The sequence below is a fragment of the Macrobrachium nipponense genome, chromosome 12 (genome assembly GCF_015104395.2).
Source record: "Macrobrachium nipponense isolate FS-2020 chromosome 12, ASM1510439v2, whole genome shotgun sequence".
Classification (NCBI taxonomy): domain Eukaryota; kingdom Metazoa; phylum Arthropoda; class Malacostraca; order Decapoda; family Palaemonidae; genus Macrobrachium; species Macrobrachium nipponense.
In genome coordinates, this window is record NC_087205.1 from 17,006,471 (window position 1) to 17,025,188 (window position 18,718).

Genomic DNA, 18,718 nt, shown 5'->3' on the forward strand with positions numbered 1-18,718 from the left:
AAAAGAAGAGTAGAGGTCTTTAGCTCCGTTTCTCACCAAACAACACCCATCTTCAATGTCAGGACGCATTATAATGTACTTTTTTTGGGATTGTTCACGCTGATCGTACATGGTCCACTCTGTAACCTGCGGTCTTTTACCCTAGTTCCGCACGGACTGCAAGGAACGCAACCGCGGATGCGACATCCACTAGGGATTGGGGCGTCCAATGTATTTCGCCGTGTTTAGTACTGGCCCCTGGGGGTTAATTACAGTCGTCCGAATAATTATTACTTAAAATTCTTGTTCAGGAGGTAAAACTGCATAGAAAAATGACAATTTGTCGAAATTTGCATTTTTTCCTAAACTATACAAACCTGAGGTCCTTTAACAATAGGAAGGTAAACTAGCGGCAGCTGGGATGGTCGTAAGCTTCGAACAAGGGGAGAACGGTAGTTAACTGCTTGTCCGATCGTGCGCGAGCCCGCGCGCCCGAGAGGTGAAGAATCACTTTGCTTTAGGCCCATGCAAAAAGTTTGCAGAGTGAGGGGTGGCATGAGGTGGGACTATATGTAAAGGACCTCAGGTTTGTATAGTTAGGAAAAAATGCAATTTTCGACAAATTGTCATTTGTTCCGATACGTAATACAAACCCTCGGTCCTTTAACAATAGGAAAGACTCAACTTCTTGGTGGGAGGAATCTGAGTCTTTTTGGTGAACAGGATGGTGTTCGTCCAACCTGGAGTGCCTCCCTGGTCGTAAGAGCAAGGGAGGGATCCAAACCTCTGTCCGATTGATCGGGGTGTGTGCACCGCAGGATCAATGGTCAGACCTCTGGGCCAAAGTACTAAGAGAGAGGCAAGCGTTATCTCTTCGTACCAGCAAGCAAGAACTTGTTCCTGTTTGCAAGAGACAATCATAAAATGATGGGTTTGTCTCAATTTGGCATCCACTTCCTCCCCCACCCCCTTGAGGAGGAGTGGTGGATATTTACTCCTATCCCTACTGAAAGGGATAGGATGGTGCTCTATTGAGTAGCTCACCTGCATCTCGTCCTTACCCAGCAGGGTGACGACCGTTTGTCCCTCTACCCAGAGGTAGAGGGAAGAAAAAGATGGGAAGAGGAGCCAGTCACACTCTCATTCCTCATCATTCTTACGGTCACACCAGGACTCGATGCTGTTCAGCCTGCGAGGGTCTGGTTAACTACACAACGTGTTGAGCAACACCACGGTTCCCAAGGAAAAAGATCCAAGGAACTGTGGGCAATATCCCGAAGGTAGAAGGAGGTGCATGCGGTCCGGTTGGACCAGGCGCCTGCCTTCATTACCTGCGCCACGGAGAAGTTCTTGCGGAACGCGAGAGAATGATGAAGAGGCAGTCCACACTCATCCTGGGTGTCGAGTTTCTTCAGACAGCTCCGTCGCGCCTTCACAGGACAAAGCAGCATAGCCTTCGTATCGGAGGCGGTGAAGTCCATTAGGGAGGGTATTGTGAAGGACTCGAAACCAATCGTCAGTTACCGAAGGGTTCTGAGTCTTCGCTACGAAGATCGGTACGAAATCAGAGCGTCACAAATCCCCATCCCTTGTGCTTGACTCTCAAGAGAAGTCATGCAGTTACCTAAGACGAAAAGAAGGGGATAGTCATATGACCTATTCTTCTCGACTTTGGTTATGTACAGTACTCATACTGACAAGCTATTAAGACGAAGTAATGATTGCTCTGGAACAACCGAACTAAGTCCACAGCATAGTTCGTAACTGACTCGGGCGCTCTGACAGCTGCCGACTGACTGGTTCGGAATCAGTAGAGGCAAGTTGTCCAAGCATCCGGGTAAGTCACGTGACCTTCGCCCTTTAAAGAGTATGCTGAGAGACCAAACAAATAAAAATATTTGTTAGTCACCGATGCCGGACGGCGCTGGCGATGATTCTCTTAATGCATTAGCTCAAAAGGCGAAAGTCAATTGCCTTCAAAAGACCGAGGTCCCTGATGGCAAGAAAATCTCATAGACGTTGAATCTCAGCTTAAGGAGAAACAACTACTATGACGTTGAAGGACGAAGGTAGGCAATGAATGCAACCTACGTCTTCCAGCTGAATCGAGAGAAGGAATCTCAAGATTCTAAAAACCTGTGCTTACAAATGACTGAAAACGCTAACCGCCATTTCATTGCTGTCCGGTGTGCAATGAAAGCGGGGCGTTCTTCAGTAATGAAACACAGGGGTGGGGAGTGCCGCCTGAAGAACTGCTTCTCATGGGCTGAACGTTTGGAAGTAGAGCTGGCAGGTGTGGGAGTAGGCGATGTCTTTCAATACATCTGCTAATCCGGGGTGAACAATGAACAATTGCACACCTCCGAATACAAGATATTTTGAGGACAAACTCAGATTCCGCAAAAATCATTCGCATTATCGAGATACCTATTACAGAATTCTGTTACCGTGCGGTAAACAGAAAGATGAGAGTCGAATAGATATCTCTGTTTAAAATTCTCGCAATACCGAAGACGATGAATACTAGCGTTCACAGCAGTTTAGATGGTCAATTCCATGTATGCGAGAATCCCCGTTAATCAGAGACTTAAGTCCGTGATTGTTGGCAGAGATACGGTTGGTATTCAATCAAAGCAGGTGAGAAAGACATAACCAACCGTCCATCTCAAAGCGGCAGCTGGTACTGAAATGCCTCGGGCAATTCAATACGCAGTAGCTGTCGCTGACTCGTCATCCTGAGTTGCCAAGTAATCCTTTCCACGAAGGAATGCGTTCGGCTAGAACCACCGAGCATAAAAAGATATGCTCGAGCAATTATATTTATGCGAAACGAATTTCGGTAAATATAAAAGCTTAAATGGTGTTGTTGTGACAACACCATAAGTATATAAAATCGAAACTGGAAACTCCTGGGAGGTTGCAAGCAACCCGAGTTGCAGTTCAATTAGAATACTTTTGTTCGTCTAAGTCGCAATCCGTAGAATAACAGGATATGCGCCTACCCCTCGGACCATTCAACTGCTTAGCAGAATCATGTCGCCGAGGTTAATATACGTAGTATATTGTAGGATTCTGAACAACGATCTCCATCCTAAATTCTTTCCTTCAAGAAAACAAAACTAAGGATTGGAGATCGACCACCTTCGGTCTCTATCAAAGAGAGTGAAGAAGTCTTCCTCGAAGGAAAGCTTCAATGGTGAACAGAATACTAAGACGATAGTTCAAGCCAAACTGGATATTCCCGTCCGTTCTTCTCTATTCCAGGTTGCGGTCGCCTACTGTGAGATAGTCTTCTTTTCAGCAGCAGTCTTCTTTCCTAATGCTAGAAATTCCAGGAATTCGAGCATAGGTGAGGTTCCCGATTATCGTTGTAACATATCGGGGATTCTCGTCTCGCTCACTTTGGACCGTGGTCTCGCCTAAGTGTTTGGAGATCGTAAGAAACTCTAACACTCTGAATGCGCTAGAAATTCCGTAGAATTAATAAGCAGTCTGCGAAACCCCCCACCGAATTCGTCAAACGATATCGGTGGTGGTCCTCTCGATTCCCGTAGAAAACGAGAATGGGGCAGGATCCCTCCTCAACGACCGGGGCTTACGTCAGGTAGACCCGAAGGTCCCCCCTGGTAGCGCAGTCCCAACGTGGGATCCTACAGAGAAATCTCTGTAGGATCCTTCCCCTTTCCCCTTTCGTAGCCGTAAGGAGAGAGGAATGGGGGAGGAATTGGATACTCGCTCGCCTTCCAGTGGAACTAGCAGTTGGAGAAGAGTAGGAGCAGCCATCGCCTTGCGGCGATGGTCTCTCAGAGTCTGGGAAAACGTATCGTCAGGAGAAAACGTTTTCACGAGGAGGGTTACGAACTCTCACTGTAGGTAAGGGCTGCCAGCCACTGTGAACGTCTGTCTGGGTGGGGCTCCTGATTCGGACAACCTGACAGGAGAGAGCCGATACCGTCCTCCGACTCATTCCAGTCCTCGTCGAGGTCGAAATCCTCTCAGGAGGACCGAAGGAGTATTTTAAATACGTGTCTGAAGACACGTAGAAACGCCGCTTGTCAGCAAGTAGAGGAGGTGGAAGTAGCTTGATCGGACCGGCCAGAACTGAGAGAGCCTTCTTGTCCGGAGACGAGAGACTCTGGTTCCAAGACAGAATCGGCAAGCTCCGATCGCGGTCAAACCCCACCGTCGGTTTGGGTTCCCTCTCGGGCCCCAAAACGACTCGAGCAGAGACATGGGCTCTGCTGGTGGGAGCGGCGATCCTTCCCCAGGTCGTTGTGTGACGAATCAGTGCAATAACCTGGGTAAAGTTACTCTGAATCTCGGAAGTTTACAGCGTCTTGAGGAGTAGGACCGTCCAGTCCCTCCAACAAGAGCAGCTCACAGGACCCTCCTCCTTCAGAAGAAGGACCAGCAACAGAATCCCTGACGGTTGCCTCCAATCACTTGCGCGTACGTCCTGGTTATTGGTCTTAAGACCAACCTGGCACGTGCGGCGTCGTGACGGGATCGTGAGCGGCGCATCTCTCACGATCACTCCTATATACCTCGCTCTTCCTGGCGTATGCCGAGGAAGTTGAAGGTATCGGAGAGACAGAACTGACGCTACCCCCTACCCCCCCTGACGGTCGCCCCCAATCACTTGCGCGTACGTCCTGGTTGGTCCTAAGACCATACGTGGCACGTGCGGCGTCGTGACGGGGATCGTGAGCGGCGCACCTCTCACGATCACTCCTAGCTACCTCGCTCTTCCCGGTGTAGCCCGAGAAGTTGAAGGTAGTACTGGAGAGACAGAACTGATGCTCCCCCCCCGCTCACGCTGGCAGGACCAGCGTACGTGGGGGGGCTGCAGACCGATCACCAAACCCGCGGTGGGATCGATCTGCAGGCCTGGCCGTGCCGCTCACCTGTGGCGAGCGGCTCGACTGAGCACGTCGACCCGGTCCCGTGCGTCAGACGAGCTGCTGCTGGTCACCGTATCCGCCCGGTCCCTGTGGGAGCGGCGGTCAGGTGACCTGCAGAGCTCGCTTTCGCGTGAGACCGGTGAGCGTCCTCGCGGCAAGTCAAACCGATGGTACCAGCCGAGGCTTTGGTACCGTCGGTCGAGGGGACCTGGGGGGACCTCTTCCCAGCCAAACCCCAATTTGGCCGGTCAGAGACCGTCACGTCCACCCGAGGTACCGGCTGGTCGCTGCGAGAGCGGCCGCTGGCCTGGCGAGAGTCACCTGAGCGGCTCTCGACAGTCTTCTGCTCCGTGCCTCGGTCATGACGCTGAGCGAACTCAGGCGTCTTAACTTTGGCTGCACGGTCACCCGAAGGAGATCGTACACTCGGAAACTTCTCGCGGACGAGAAAAACCAGAGCCGGTACCTGGCTTAGCAGCAGAGCTGCCAAGACCAGGCGAGGGTATACCAGCGGTAGCCAGCACACCTTGGTCCCGTCTTCTTCTTCTTCTCAGAAGGGAGACGGGCCCCGTTCCCGAAGGAACAGGAGGACCAGCAGAAGAACCCCCCCGTCACACCGGAGTGTGACAAGCCCTTCGAAGTTCCCGAAGGAGTCTTCTTAGGGGGAATATACCAAAACCCGGTTACCAGCTGGTCGCTGCGAGAGCGGCCGCTGGCCTGGCGAGAGTCACCTGAGCGATTCTCGCCAGCCTTCTGCTCCGTGCCTCGGTCATGACGCTGAGCGAACTCAGGCGTCTTAACTTTGGCTGCACGGTCACCCGAAGGAGATCGTACACTCGGAACTTCTCGCGGACGAGAAACCGAGCCGGTACCTGGCTTAGCAGCAGAGCTGCCAAGACCAGGCGAGGGTGTACCAGCGGTAGCCAGCACACCCTTGGTCCCCGTCTTCTTCTTCTTCTCAGAAGGGGAGGGACCGGGCCCCGGTTTTCCCGAAGGACGGGCCACCCCCGTCCCGAAGGAGGAGGACAGCAGATTAAGAACCCCCCCGTCACACCGGAGTGTGACAAGCCCTTCGAAGTTCCCGAAGGAGTCTTCTTAGGGGGAATAACAAAACCCGGTCACCAGCTGGTCGCTGCGAGAGCGGCCGCTGGCCTGGCGAGAGTCACCTGAGCGGTTCTCGCCAGCCTTCTGCTCCGTGCCGTGGTCTTGGCGCCGAAACTTTGGCTGCACGGTCTCCCAAGGGAGAGCGTACACTCAGGATCTCCCGCGAACGAGAGACCGAGCCGGAACCTGGCGTAGCGGCATCGCCGCTAGCACCAGGCGAGGAAGTACCAGAGCTAACCGATACTCCTCTGGTCCCCGTCTATCTCTTCCTTACGGAAGGGGAGACGGGCCCCGCTCCCGAAGGAGCAGGAGGACCAGCAGAAGGACCCCCCGTCCCACCGAGGTGGGACGGGCCCTTAGAAGTTCCCGAAGGAGACTTCTTAGGGGGGGAGGCAGCCTTCTCTTCTTCGGTCAGCTCACAACAGGACAGTCGTCAGGTCCTCCATCCAGGCCGGAGTCGGGACCTATTGCCGAAGCAACACGGCCCCGACTGCACCTGTCCGGAAGGACCTGGGACTGGGGAAGACACACCATGGGCAGGACCAGCATGGACAGGCGCAGGAACCAGGAGCGACAGGAACAGCAACCAGCTCAGGAGCGGCAGGAACAGCGGCAGTGGTAGGAACAGCGGCAGCGGTAAACACAGAAGGGACAGCCAAGCCAGTAGCGGGAACCACATCAGCGACAGGCTACGGCAGGGCCCAGCCATCGCCTCGTAGAATCATCGGCAGCCAGCGGGAACCTGGTACTGGCGGCGCCGGTCCAGGGGCGAGCTGCTGGAACAGCGGAAGTCTGGGGCAGGCAACACGAAGAAGACAGGCGGTGGCGGCATACCCCTCCTCGGTACGGCGGCGACCGGCCCAGAAGCGGCAGACGGCGTCACCGACACAGCATGGGGAGTGTAGACCAGCAAAGCAGCATAAGCGGCCGTGAAGGTTGTAGTGGAGACCGCTCCAAGGTCACCGCCCCAGACCTCGCTAGACGCTGCAGCAGATCGTGGATGCTAGGCACGCCCTGCAGCCGCAGTGGCCCATACCTGTCCAAGGTCGTCTCCCACGGATGTAGCACCTGCGGTAGCACAGACAGATTAGTAAGAGGGGTTCCCTCACGCACGGGGGGGGGAGACATGCCCCACCCACCCCGAACGGAAGGAAGACCCCAAAAACAAAATACGAGGAAGCTGAGCGGGGGGGGCAGAAAGAAGACAAAGAATCGGATACCAAGGGAGTCGCGGGAGGAGCCTTTCTCCGACGACTTCCTGGCAGACCTTCGCTTCCCCTACCCCCGCACAGCAGTGAACAAAAGTAATATGAAAATGAAACAGAGAATAACTGCCACTTGCGATTTACGATTACTTTCATAAGAAACTTTAAAGGGGGAAAAATCAATTCCCGGTAAGAGCGGAAACTTGATCCAATAATAATAAGATGCTAACTAAAATATATATGAAAATGAACAATACTGCACTTGCTATTTTCACTTTCACAGCAATAAATCGTAAGGATTAATTCCCGGGTAAGAGCGGAAATTGATCCAAAATTAAATTTGATGCAATTAATAATTGAAAATGAAAAGAAAACTGCATTGCGAATTCACTTTCATTGCATTCTATTCATACAAAATAAGAGGCTCTTGCCGAGCGCAATCAAGCTCTCGGCAAAGAACGCACAGGGCAAAAATATAATGAAAAAGAGTACTTACATCTTTCAATTACACACTTTCGCCCAAAATACATGACTCGGCGCGAGTGCGCCCGCCCTCGGCACCGAGACACAATTCAAGGGTTCCATTCATGAAAAGAGCGGAAATCGCCGTCTCTACGGCGATAGCTCCATGTTGATTCATAATTAAGTAATGAAAATGAAAACAGTGTACTTACAGTTTCATTTTCAAGTCAAACAAACCATTAGTAGAAAACCCAATATAAACAAAGCATACGACGATGAAGCGGGCAGAGAGCGATGACGAACACGTCCTTCACACCCGCGGCCGAAAGCAAAAGTGATTCTTCACCTCTCGGGCGCGCACGATCGGACAAGCAGTTAACTACCGTTCTCCCCTTGTTCGAAGCTTACGACCGTCCCAGCTGCCGCTAGTTACCTTCCTATTGTTAAAGGACCGAGGGTTTGTATTACTCATCGTTGACTCATCGTTGCCAATCTAGTGGAGCGTCACACATACGCCGATGCATTTACAAACTGTTTTGATGAATTCTAGTTGTCATAGTAATGCAGTAATGATAAAATTGCTGTAATATGTACGTATATAGCCTATAATACAAATAGATACGCTAATTTCACTTATTTCCCCGGTTTTGTGTAAGTCTTATAGGGGGAAACATCACGACAGGCCAACCCTCATCACGGTAGACGGGTCTTATTCACTCGATATTTAATTGGTGAAACATGAATACAATTGCAACTCTAAGCATACCATTTAAAAGACTGAAGTTTCGTCAACATATTGTGATAAATGAAAGCCCCATACGAACTAAAATAAGCATGTGAGCTCTTCGTAAAATATGTTTTCAAGGCAGTTTTGAAATTCAATATGGCGGCTACGTTTTGCATGGACGGTTCTCATCAGTGACGGCCACCATCTTTCCCCAGCCTTCCCAGCACTCATTTGAACAATGTTAGCGTATGTATGTAACGTTTATTGATCTTACTCAAGATTGCAGTTGTAATCAGCACAATAAAAATGTTATTGTTATAATACAATTAAGTTTGTTCATACTTACCTGGCAGATATATATATAGCTGTATTTTCTGAAGTCCGACAGAATTTAAAAATTCGCGGCACACGCAGTGGGCGGCCAGGTGGTAGTACCCATTCCCGCCGCTGGGAGGCGGATATCAGGAACTATTCCCATTTTCTATTCATATTTTATCAGTGCCACTGTCTCCTGAGGGGAGGTGGGTGGGCACTTTAATTATATATATCTGCCAGGTAAGTATGAACAAACTTAATTGTATTATAACAATAACATTTTGTTCATGAAACTTACCTGACAGATATATATATAGCTGAATCCCACCTTCGGATGGTGGGAAGAGACAGAATAGGATTTTTGGGAAACTAAATTAAGTAGATGATATACATCTTGGTTCCTGACCTGTTAGCATAGCCGACTTCGTGATTACTGTCACCAAAGTCTGCTTCTGCGTTACTAGAGTTGCCAGCGAGGTAGAGACCTGTAATGCTGGTGCGCTCTAGATGATCTGTCCAACGGGGCGGGGGGCGTGACCACAATGTGACTAGACCATATGACCATACTTCTGAGGGCACCGAAGCTAAAACCACCACCTGACCTAACCTATCAAAGTTAGTTCCATAACTTCTAGGCTAAAGAAAAGGAACGCGCCTCAAGCGACCAACCCTTCAAAGTTAAAAGCACACCTATCCCTTTTCTATAGGATAGGATTCGTGTTGCTTCTTGCACCCAATAATATATCTACGGATATGTATGGTCCTAGCGACTTACGAATCTGAAATGTCGTCTTCACATCCCGTCGGGAGTGTGAAGCGAACACAGAGTTGCTTCGCTAAAGCGTGGCACTCAGGATGTTACTGAGTGTCATGCTCTGTTGAATGCTTCCGAGGCCGCGCCCTCACCTCTTGAGCATTCATATTAAGAAAAAATCTCAAATCTTTATGCAAACATAATGAATGAGACCTCTTAAAGAACTCCTTGGCTATAATGCCAGGGTGTTCTTGGACATGAACCAGTCTGGTCTTTTTACGGAACACCGCAGATTGTCGGGAGTGTGAAGCGAACCCAGAGTTGCTTCGCAAAAGCGTGGCACTCAGGATGTTACTGAGTGTCATGCTCTGTTGAAATGCTTCCGAGGCCGCGCCCTCACCTCTTGAGCATTGATATTAAGAAAAAATCTCAAATCTTTATGCAAACATAATGAATGAGACCTCTTAAAAGAACTCCTTGGCTATCATGCCAGGGTGTTCTTGGACATGAACTAGTCTGGTCTTTTTACGGAACACCGCAGATTGTCTGTTGACCTTGACTTTCTATAGTTTTATCAAGATAAAACTTGAGAGACCCTACAGGGCACAGGACTCTCTAATGCCCTTGCCCAATAATTTGTGCCATACCCTTGGTCTCCAAGCCTTCGGGTCAATGGTTAGACAGGTTTTCGTTCTTATCAAGAACGGAAGGCTTAGCGGACAGACCGCATTATGTCCTTTAAAGCCAAAACCTCTGAAAAATGAAGGGGGGGGGCTAAAACTCAAAAACTAACCCTCCTTGCCCCCGTGGCTAGAGCGGTTAGAATATTAGCCTTTCTGGTCACGTGTATTAAGTTCGCAGAAAGGATAGGTTCGAAATGCTTTTGGCATCAGAAACTCAGACTACGTCTAAGTTCCATGCGGAACCTTTGATCCAGAGAATTTCAAGATCTCCACAGACCTCAAAGATCGTGAAGCTTTGTTGTTTGACAGAACCGAATCTCTGAGCCTAGAGGCCGTCAACAACATATTTGCATATTCTACAATAGTTAGGACTTCTATCTTATCTCATACTTCATACGGAAAGATAGAACCATAACGAAATTCACAGAGGTCGAGGTGGAGGAACAGTCATTTCCCTTCACTACCTCAGAAACGGCCCCCTCCGATTGAAAACTGAAAATAGGCAGCACTGCTTTGCCTTGGCCAAGAGACTGCCATTAATCTGAAGCTCTTATCGCTTCTCAATAGTCTGAACGCCTTCAGAGTCAGAGAGGAGAGATATTAGATACTTCACTAAGTGACGATGTTAGATTACACAGATTCTCTCGGGAAGGGTTCTTTGGACAATTCTCTGAATTACCTGACCTCTGTGAATCCAACCTCTTAGAGGCCAACATGTGGCGACTAAAGCTAATCCTCTAGGATCATGAATAAGGGAACAACTTAAGAGGAAGCTCCTTCGTCTTCAATATTACGAAAAACTTAACGAAAGGACGCCCTCAGTCTCTCCTCACTTTTCGACATACTTCTAAGTGAGGATTACTCAGACGTCAGTAGTTGTTGCCTTCGATCGAGAAGACCCGCACGGACGTGCACTAGTTTAACGAACCTCTTGAGGATCGTTTACGTTCCGTGCCCAAGCCCATAACCAATTCTCTCTTCTCGAGCTATGAGAGAGCTGAGAAATTATCCGAGATGATTTGGGCCACTCGATCCAACCTCACCCTTCGAGGAACTGGAGAACCAACCGACCAATTTGGCTTCCAATTCTTCCAGACAATGTGCCAGAACATCTGTTCTCTGTTCGGATGTCTGGCACCCTCTCGCTATCACCCAAGGTGATCCTCAAGCCGTTGAGAGAAAATTAGAATTACAAGATCTTTGATGTTATTCCAATTTCTTCGTGAGGAAAATTTGTAGAGGTCTGAATTGCTGTTTATTCAGGGAAAACAAGCTTCTCCAGCGAGGAAATGGTCCCCAGCAAACTCATCCATTCCCTCACTCCGCCTGCTTCCTTCCCTAAATAAGGCTGCGCTTTGCATAAGCAGGAGAGCATTATTATAGTGCTATGCCGCGGTAGATTCGTACAGAATGTTACCGTGCGGTAAACCCGCACCTAACAAGTATAAAAGATATCTTGTTGAAATTTTCTAAGTAACGGCAGGTATGATCATTCAAGATTACTAGAAATTTCCTCAACCCGAGGCTAAAATCCATGATTGTAGGGCAGAGAGACGGTTTATTCAGCCATTCCCGCAAGGGAGAGAGACGTAACCAACCGCGCATGACACCGAGCTAGCCGGTACTGCGTAGATCACAGTAACAGCAGCCTTGATCATCGTCTCGCACTATGTGCCTGAGTTGCCAGCTACTTCCGTTACGAAGGGATAGGTATGAAATTATCGAGCAAAAAAAAGGGGAACTCTCAAGCAGGCCCAAAATATTTTAAACGAAACAAAAATTCGCTAAATACAGAAGCTGAGTTGGTGTTGCAGTTCAATTAGAATACTTCTCGTCTAAGTCGCAATCCGTAGAATAACTAGGATATGCGCCTACCCCTCGGACAATTCAACTGCTTAGTAGAATCATGTCGCGAGGTGGAATATACGTAGTATATTTATAGTATTCTGAACAACGATCTCCATCCTAAATTCTTTCCTTCAAGAAAACAAAATAAGGATTGGAGATCGACCACCTTCGATCTCTATCAAAAAGAGTGAAGGAGAAGTCTTCCTCGAAGGAAAGCTTCAATGGTGAACAGAATACTATCTGCCTGAGTTGCCAGCTACTCCCTTTACGAAGGAATAGGTATGATATTATCGAGCAAAAGGAAACTCTCAAGCAGGCCTATTTAAACGAAACAGAATTCGCTAAATACAGAAGCTGAGTTGGTGTTGTCGTAACAATACCTGAAGAGTTGTTCTTACTCCGAAAACTCTTGGAAGGTTGAAGGGAGTGTCAAATAAATACATTAGAACAACAGTCTTTCGGCTCTATCCGCAGAGGTAAATACGATATGCGTATATGACTCGACCCATGCGTTAGCAAAATGACGCAAAGATAAACTACGTAAGTATTGTAGTTAATTTGAAACATCGAATTCTCTACTACATCTTTCCTGGACGAGGAAGAGAGAAAGAAAGGGAAACGACTGTCCACGTTCTAATGAACGAGACTTTTAAAAGAACTCCTTGACTCTTTGCCAAGACTCTTTTCCAAGAAAAGGGAGTAACATTCGAATAGAGATCATCAAGAGAGAACCGAGGATCGAAAAAAAAAACCGTTCAATGTTCTTATGATATTGGACAAAAGACTTCCTGGATAGTCCTACAAGTCTTTCTCTTAACCCCGGATGAGCCTCTGAAAATGAATGAGAGCTCTTCCGAAATTTGTTAATGAGTTTATCCGCTTAAACGATAAAAACGTTAAAATCTATGTCATGAGAACTACCCCATTTATGAGGGGTCCCCCACTTAAATGACAATGGGGGAAAAACGTCCTGACTTGACAAAACTATTAGCACTTTGCTAATAGGGGAAAACCCTTTAACATGACCGAAAGTCACCCAGGAATCCGAGTATATAATCTTCCCGATTCTCAAAGAAATCGATGAAGAGGAAAGAGGGATCGAAGAAAAAATTCGGGTATGTCTCTCCGCTAACTCCGAATCCTTTAAAAATTTCTGTAAAGAAATGTCCTCAACAGCAAATAAGACGCCTTCAACAAGTCTTTTCTCTCGCAAAGCGTCCTGCCGAGCTTCCACCGAAGGCGGTCCTGGCGAATGTCCACAAAAGCGTCCCTGCTGAGCGTCCTCAAAAGCGTCCTGCTGGAGCGTCCCTCAAAAGCGTCCTGCCGAGCGTCCTGCTTAGCGTCCTGAAAGCGTCCTGCTGAGCGTCCTCAAAAAACGTCCTGCCTTAGCTACGAGCGTGTCTGAGCAGAGAACACCAAGTCTTCTAACGACGTTTCAGAGAGGAACTCGTTGAGAGCCTTGATGCATGCAAGGCCCGCCAAGAGGCGTCCTGGCGAGCGACCTTGCCCAAATCTCAATGTATACGAACCGCGTTTTTGGTATGACATTGAATATTTTTAAGGGACCGTCCTCATGCGAGTCTCCATGGAGAGCCGCACGCTGCTCCTGAAGAGTGTGAACACTAAAGGAAGACGTATGGCTTCGTCTTCCGCAAGGTGCTTGCCGGAGCGTCCTGGAGAATGTCTCTACTTTATAGGACGTCGAGCACCTCCAAAAGCTTCCTCACGTCTAAATTGCCCTTCTTATGCCGACCAGAGACATATGTTGTTTGACTGTGCAAAGCAGGCTTTGCCCCCCCCGCCCCCCGCCGTCAAACTTATCAGCTTGCTTTATCGAAGTAAAACGAACGTTACATAACGTATACGGAGCGCAATGAGGAGAGGAGACGAATACTGAGTTGCTCCTCCAAAAGGTGGAATCAAGAATGTCCTTGATTACCAAATTCTTTTGGAATGCTAGCGAGGTTGAAACAGCGCTAACTTCATGAGCGTTCACTCGCAGGAGGCTCAAATCACTCTTCTGGCAAGATGAATTGAACCTCCTTAATAATGTATAAGTGATATATACATGAGCGTTCATATACATGAGCGTTCACTCGCAGGAGGCTCAAATCACTCTTCTGGCAAGATGAATGAGCCTCCTAATAATGTATACATGATGTATACATGAGCGGTCACTCGCAGGAGGCTCAAATCACTCTTCTGGCAAGATGAATGAGCCTCCTTAATAATGTATAAATGATATACATAGCGTCGCAGGAGGCGGCAAAAATCACTCTTCTGGCAAGATGAATGCGGGCCTCCTTGAAATGTCCCTTAGGAAAAGAGCCAGTGCATTCTTCTAAAAGGGAAAATGTGGTCTCTTTACTCTTTCATCCTCTCGTGACGAGAGAGAGGACGTGAAGCGTCCTCTTCTCTAAAGCTTCTTTAGGGGGCGCGAGTCCTTCCAAGAACTCCAACCCCTGTGTGGGGAGGACGCCTCGGAGGACGAGAAGCAATCCTTCAAGATTCGTGCACGTGCACGATCTTTAGCAGCCTGGGAAGAGTCAACAGGTTCTGCCGAAGGGACGCCAGATCGGTGGGGAGCCCCCGTAACCCTCTTGCGGCTTTCGACATGCCCTCTCCCTGAGTCCTGGGAGTCCGACAGAGGTCCAGGCCTAGAGGCATTATGGGGCCGATCTGACGTCCCCTCCACAACACAAGGGGCACTACACTTCACAACACTGATTGGAGAGCGAGCACTTTAGTCTAAGATTACTTGATGTAATCCTTTAGCAGACACTTCTTCTAGGCTCGTAAGCCATACCAAAGGGTTAGGCAAAATAAAATCTACAGGAGGTTAGAAGGTTCATTATTTCTAACTTCTGTTTACTGTGGAGGAAAACTCCTGATCTAACACGCTCTAAAATGCGTAAATGGAATCCTCCTTCTTCCGTAATCAGTCACACATTACACTAATACCTTATGCAAAGAAAACAGTAAACGGTCATATATACTAAGCGAGTGTCTACCGAAAGTTCCGGTAGCCTCACCTTACCATGCAGACAACAAAGTCTGAAACTAGGCTAACTAGCTTCAGACATCAAATGCAATGAAAAAATTTACGATAGCGTATGCCTAGCCACAAATCCAAGTTAATAATCGAAAGAATAATTAGGATAGTTAAGTGGCTAATGAAGTTTCAAAATCCTAGGCGGAGGTCTGTAAACAGTTGTTTACCGAACCGGCGACAGAAAAAAATAGAATAGAAAATGGGAAATAGTTCCTGATATCCGCCTCCCAGCGGCGGGAATGGGTACTACCACCTGGCCGCCGCCCACTTGCGTGTGCCGCGAATTTTTAAATTCTGTCGGACTTCAGAAAATACAGCTATATATATATCTGTCAGGTAAGTTTCATGAACAAACAACATTTTGTTGCCTATATTAGTGAAAGTATGAAACTTGTTATTCCCGGGGTTATGGTTGGAACTGAATTCATTCTTACCTTGTAATCGGCGGTTTTTATCCTTACTGCCATCACAACTGAAACTCCACAGTGCTTATTTGATTGTTATTATACACATTTTGGTCTCAGTTCACTCCACATTGCACTTTAAACCCGTTGCTGTTCCTGGTTTCTAAGCGCGCGCGCCATAAACACAATTTCGAACAGCAGACGACAGACGACGAAACTGCAAAGTTTTATTCCCTAAACTGTTTACTTTACTCGTTATTTAGTTTAAATTTACTTTGTTACTTAAAAATTTTGATTTAATTCATGTATATTATCCCTTTTTTGCAACCAAATTACCCCGAAAAATTACAGATATTTCTAAAGTAGATAAAATCAAATGTTTCTAACGTTTTCGTACATCTGGCTGCCGAAAACCATAGAGGAACGAATGTTTTTTTTTTTTTTTTTTGCTTTTTTGTTTTTGCTAGCACTTTTCATTGATTTCAGTCTTTATTAGTATTTTGAATTTCTAAAATCATCGTTGCCACATTAGTGGAGGCTTCACACATACGCCGTTCCATTATTATCCTGTTAAGCGTCCGCCCCTGATGAGCTCGCTGCTAACGTACCGTCACGCTTTTTTTGTAATCAGCGATCATAGCACTGATGATAGTTTTTCAAAGTTAATATTGATTTTTATGCTTGTTATTCATACTGTAATTAACTATTAACTGTAGGAAATTCTCTCTCTCTCTCTCTCTCTCTCTCTCTCTCTCTCTCTCGGAGTCCAGTCACTCGGCAAAGAAAAGTCATCTTCCACTCCCGCAATTGAAGGGACAAAATTTTGTTATCATCACTGGAGGATTCAGAAACTAGAGCTCTCATCATCAAATAGGTTATCAATATCACACTCCTCATCTAGTATTTGATTGATCTCACCTGAAGAAATATGCCTCCTCTTTGGGACATTCATTGTGAAAGACGCGAAATCCAATTTGTCAATTTGTTTCTCGATAAACGCCCGAAGTGTATTGAAAGAAAACCAACAGGGACAGGCAGTTTTCTAGCATAAGCGACCACCAGGAAAGAGTTGCCAGGCTGGAAATAAGTTTCCCATGTGCTGAGAGTGTTACCAAATGATGTTCCTACACTTTCTATACGAGTAAACGTATTATTACGGGGCTGACGGCTTGACAAGCACAGTTAAAGTCTTGAACGTAATATCCCGTCTAAGGCGCTACCGAGTAGATCGCGGTAAACGTATTATTACGTGGGTGACGCTTAACAGGTTATAAACTGTTTCCATGAATTCTAGTTGTCATAGTAATGCAATAATGATAAAATTGCTTTAATATTTATGTATATATACTTCCAATACATAGCCTAATTTCACCAATTTCAACGTTTTGTGTGTAGTCTTATACCCAGTTTGGAGGGTCAACACATACCGAATGGCAACAGAGAGAGAGAGAGAGAGAGAGAGAGAGAGAAGAGAGAGAGAGAGAGAGAGAGAGAGAGAGAGAGGAGAGGAAGGCGGAGGGAAGAAGAAAAGGATGGCGGTGGAGGGGGGGGGGTGGTTGGGGAGAGGGTAGGTGAAGCTTTATACGCGTGTTCGTATCCATTTCTGCATAATGGAGTTTTTGTCTCTTGGTACAAGGACAAGTGTCGTTATTCTTTACGATTAGTGATTCACGATACCCTTATAAATTAAGGCACTGGGTGTAATGCACTATAGCAAAATCTCGTTCTGTTAAGAGTGTTCGTTACAAAAATAGGTATTGCCCAAAAACGTGCTTGCACTGTCTCTGAAACCCATAGTAGACATGCTGCTTAGTTGTCAATCAAGTTTTTATAACAAGTATTTTTTACAAGCTAGCTATTGAATAAATTTGTATTTTTCTCAGTCAAAACATATGCCCCTCAATGCTAACTTTCCTCTTTTAACGACTTTCTGGTCATTGCAAATTCGGCCCCATAATTTCTTATGGTGCGAAAACAGACAGAGGCCCATGGACCGAAAACGATTGCGTCACACTACGGCGATAATCCAGCAGTAAAACATCTTCATATATCCAAAAAGTAAATAATAAAGATATATATGCGCATTACGATTATAACAATTACATGTATAGCTGATAACAATCTGCATGAATAACTGGTAAACTGTTCTGCAATGACAGTTGAGTATAGCAATTATTTACAATAGGTACGAAAGTCAAGATGTCGTGACGTCATAATACAGAACTTGAAAGAACGTTCTAATTCAGAAAAATAATTACTTAAATTTGAGTCAGAGTCGAGTTACTTTTTCAATAACGAATATTTTCAAATTAATCATCATAAATATGTAAAATATTGATGTTTTACTACTTATTTAAAAATTAGCCAAGAGCACGCTTCTCGTCATCTTCTACCCAAACAGCTGTTTACGCCTGGCTTGTTGTTGGTGAGAAATCGTGTTTCGATTGTTGTGATAAAAGTGCTCCAGCGTCTGTGGGTACAAGTGGTGTGCGGATTTATCACAGGAAATGGAAAGTTTGTTGACACAAGCGACTCCGTAAACATCGAGATGGCGTCAATCTTCGAAACATTTTTAGTTGTAAGTAAAAATTTCTAAAGCGTTTTGGTGAGATTTCCACTGCCGTGGGCGCCATTTTCAGTACCCTCTGTTTAAATCTTAAAATTTGGCCTTAATTTCTAACTTTGGAGAAAATACTTACTTCGAAAGGAGAGTAGAGGTCTTTAGCTCCGTTTCTCACCAACAACAAGTCGCGACTGATGCCCATCTCGGGTGTCAGGACGCGTTATAATGTACTTTTTCGGAGGGTGGCTTGCATTGATTGTAGGTGGCCTGCTTGGCCTGCTGTGATGTTCTACCCTACCTAGTTTGGAGGGTAAACACATACCAATTGACAACACTGATAAACAATTGAAGAGCGCAAAACGCCGCAAAGAATGCCGTAGTCCCCTTGAATAAGTACGAATAAGTGCTGGTAAGAGGTGGGTTTACGATTGTTGTGATGAAAGTGCCCCAGCGTCTATGGGTACAAGTGGTGTGCAGATTTAGCACAGGAAATGGGAAGTTTGTTGACACACACGACTCCGTAAACATCAAGATGGCGTCAATCTTCGAAACATTTTTAGTTGTAAGTAAAAATTTCTAAAGCGTTTTGGTGAGATTTCCACTGCCGTAGCCACCCTTTTCACTACCCTCTGTTTAAATCTTAAAATTTGGCCTTAATTTCTAACTCTGGAGAAAATACTTACTTCGAAAGGAGAGTAGAGGTCTTTAGCTCCGTTTTTCA

General features: G+C 46.7%; 1 protein-coding gene across 5 annotated transcripts in view; it reads right to left on the reverse strand.

The window, feature by feature from the left end:
- Window positions 1–18,718, reverse strand: part of LOC135224369 (condensin-2 complex subunit H2-like) — a 239,361-nt gene that overhangs the window by 219,359 nt on the left and 1,284 nt on the right. The window lies entirely within an intron of this gene.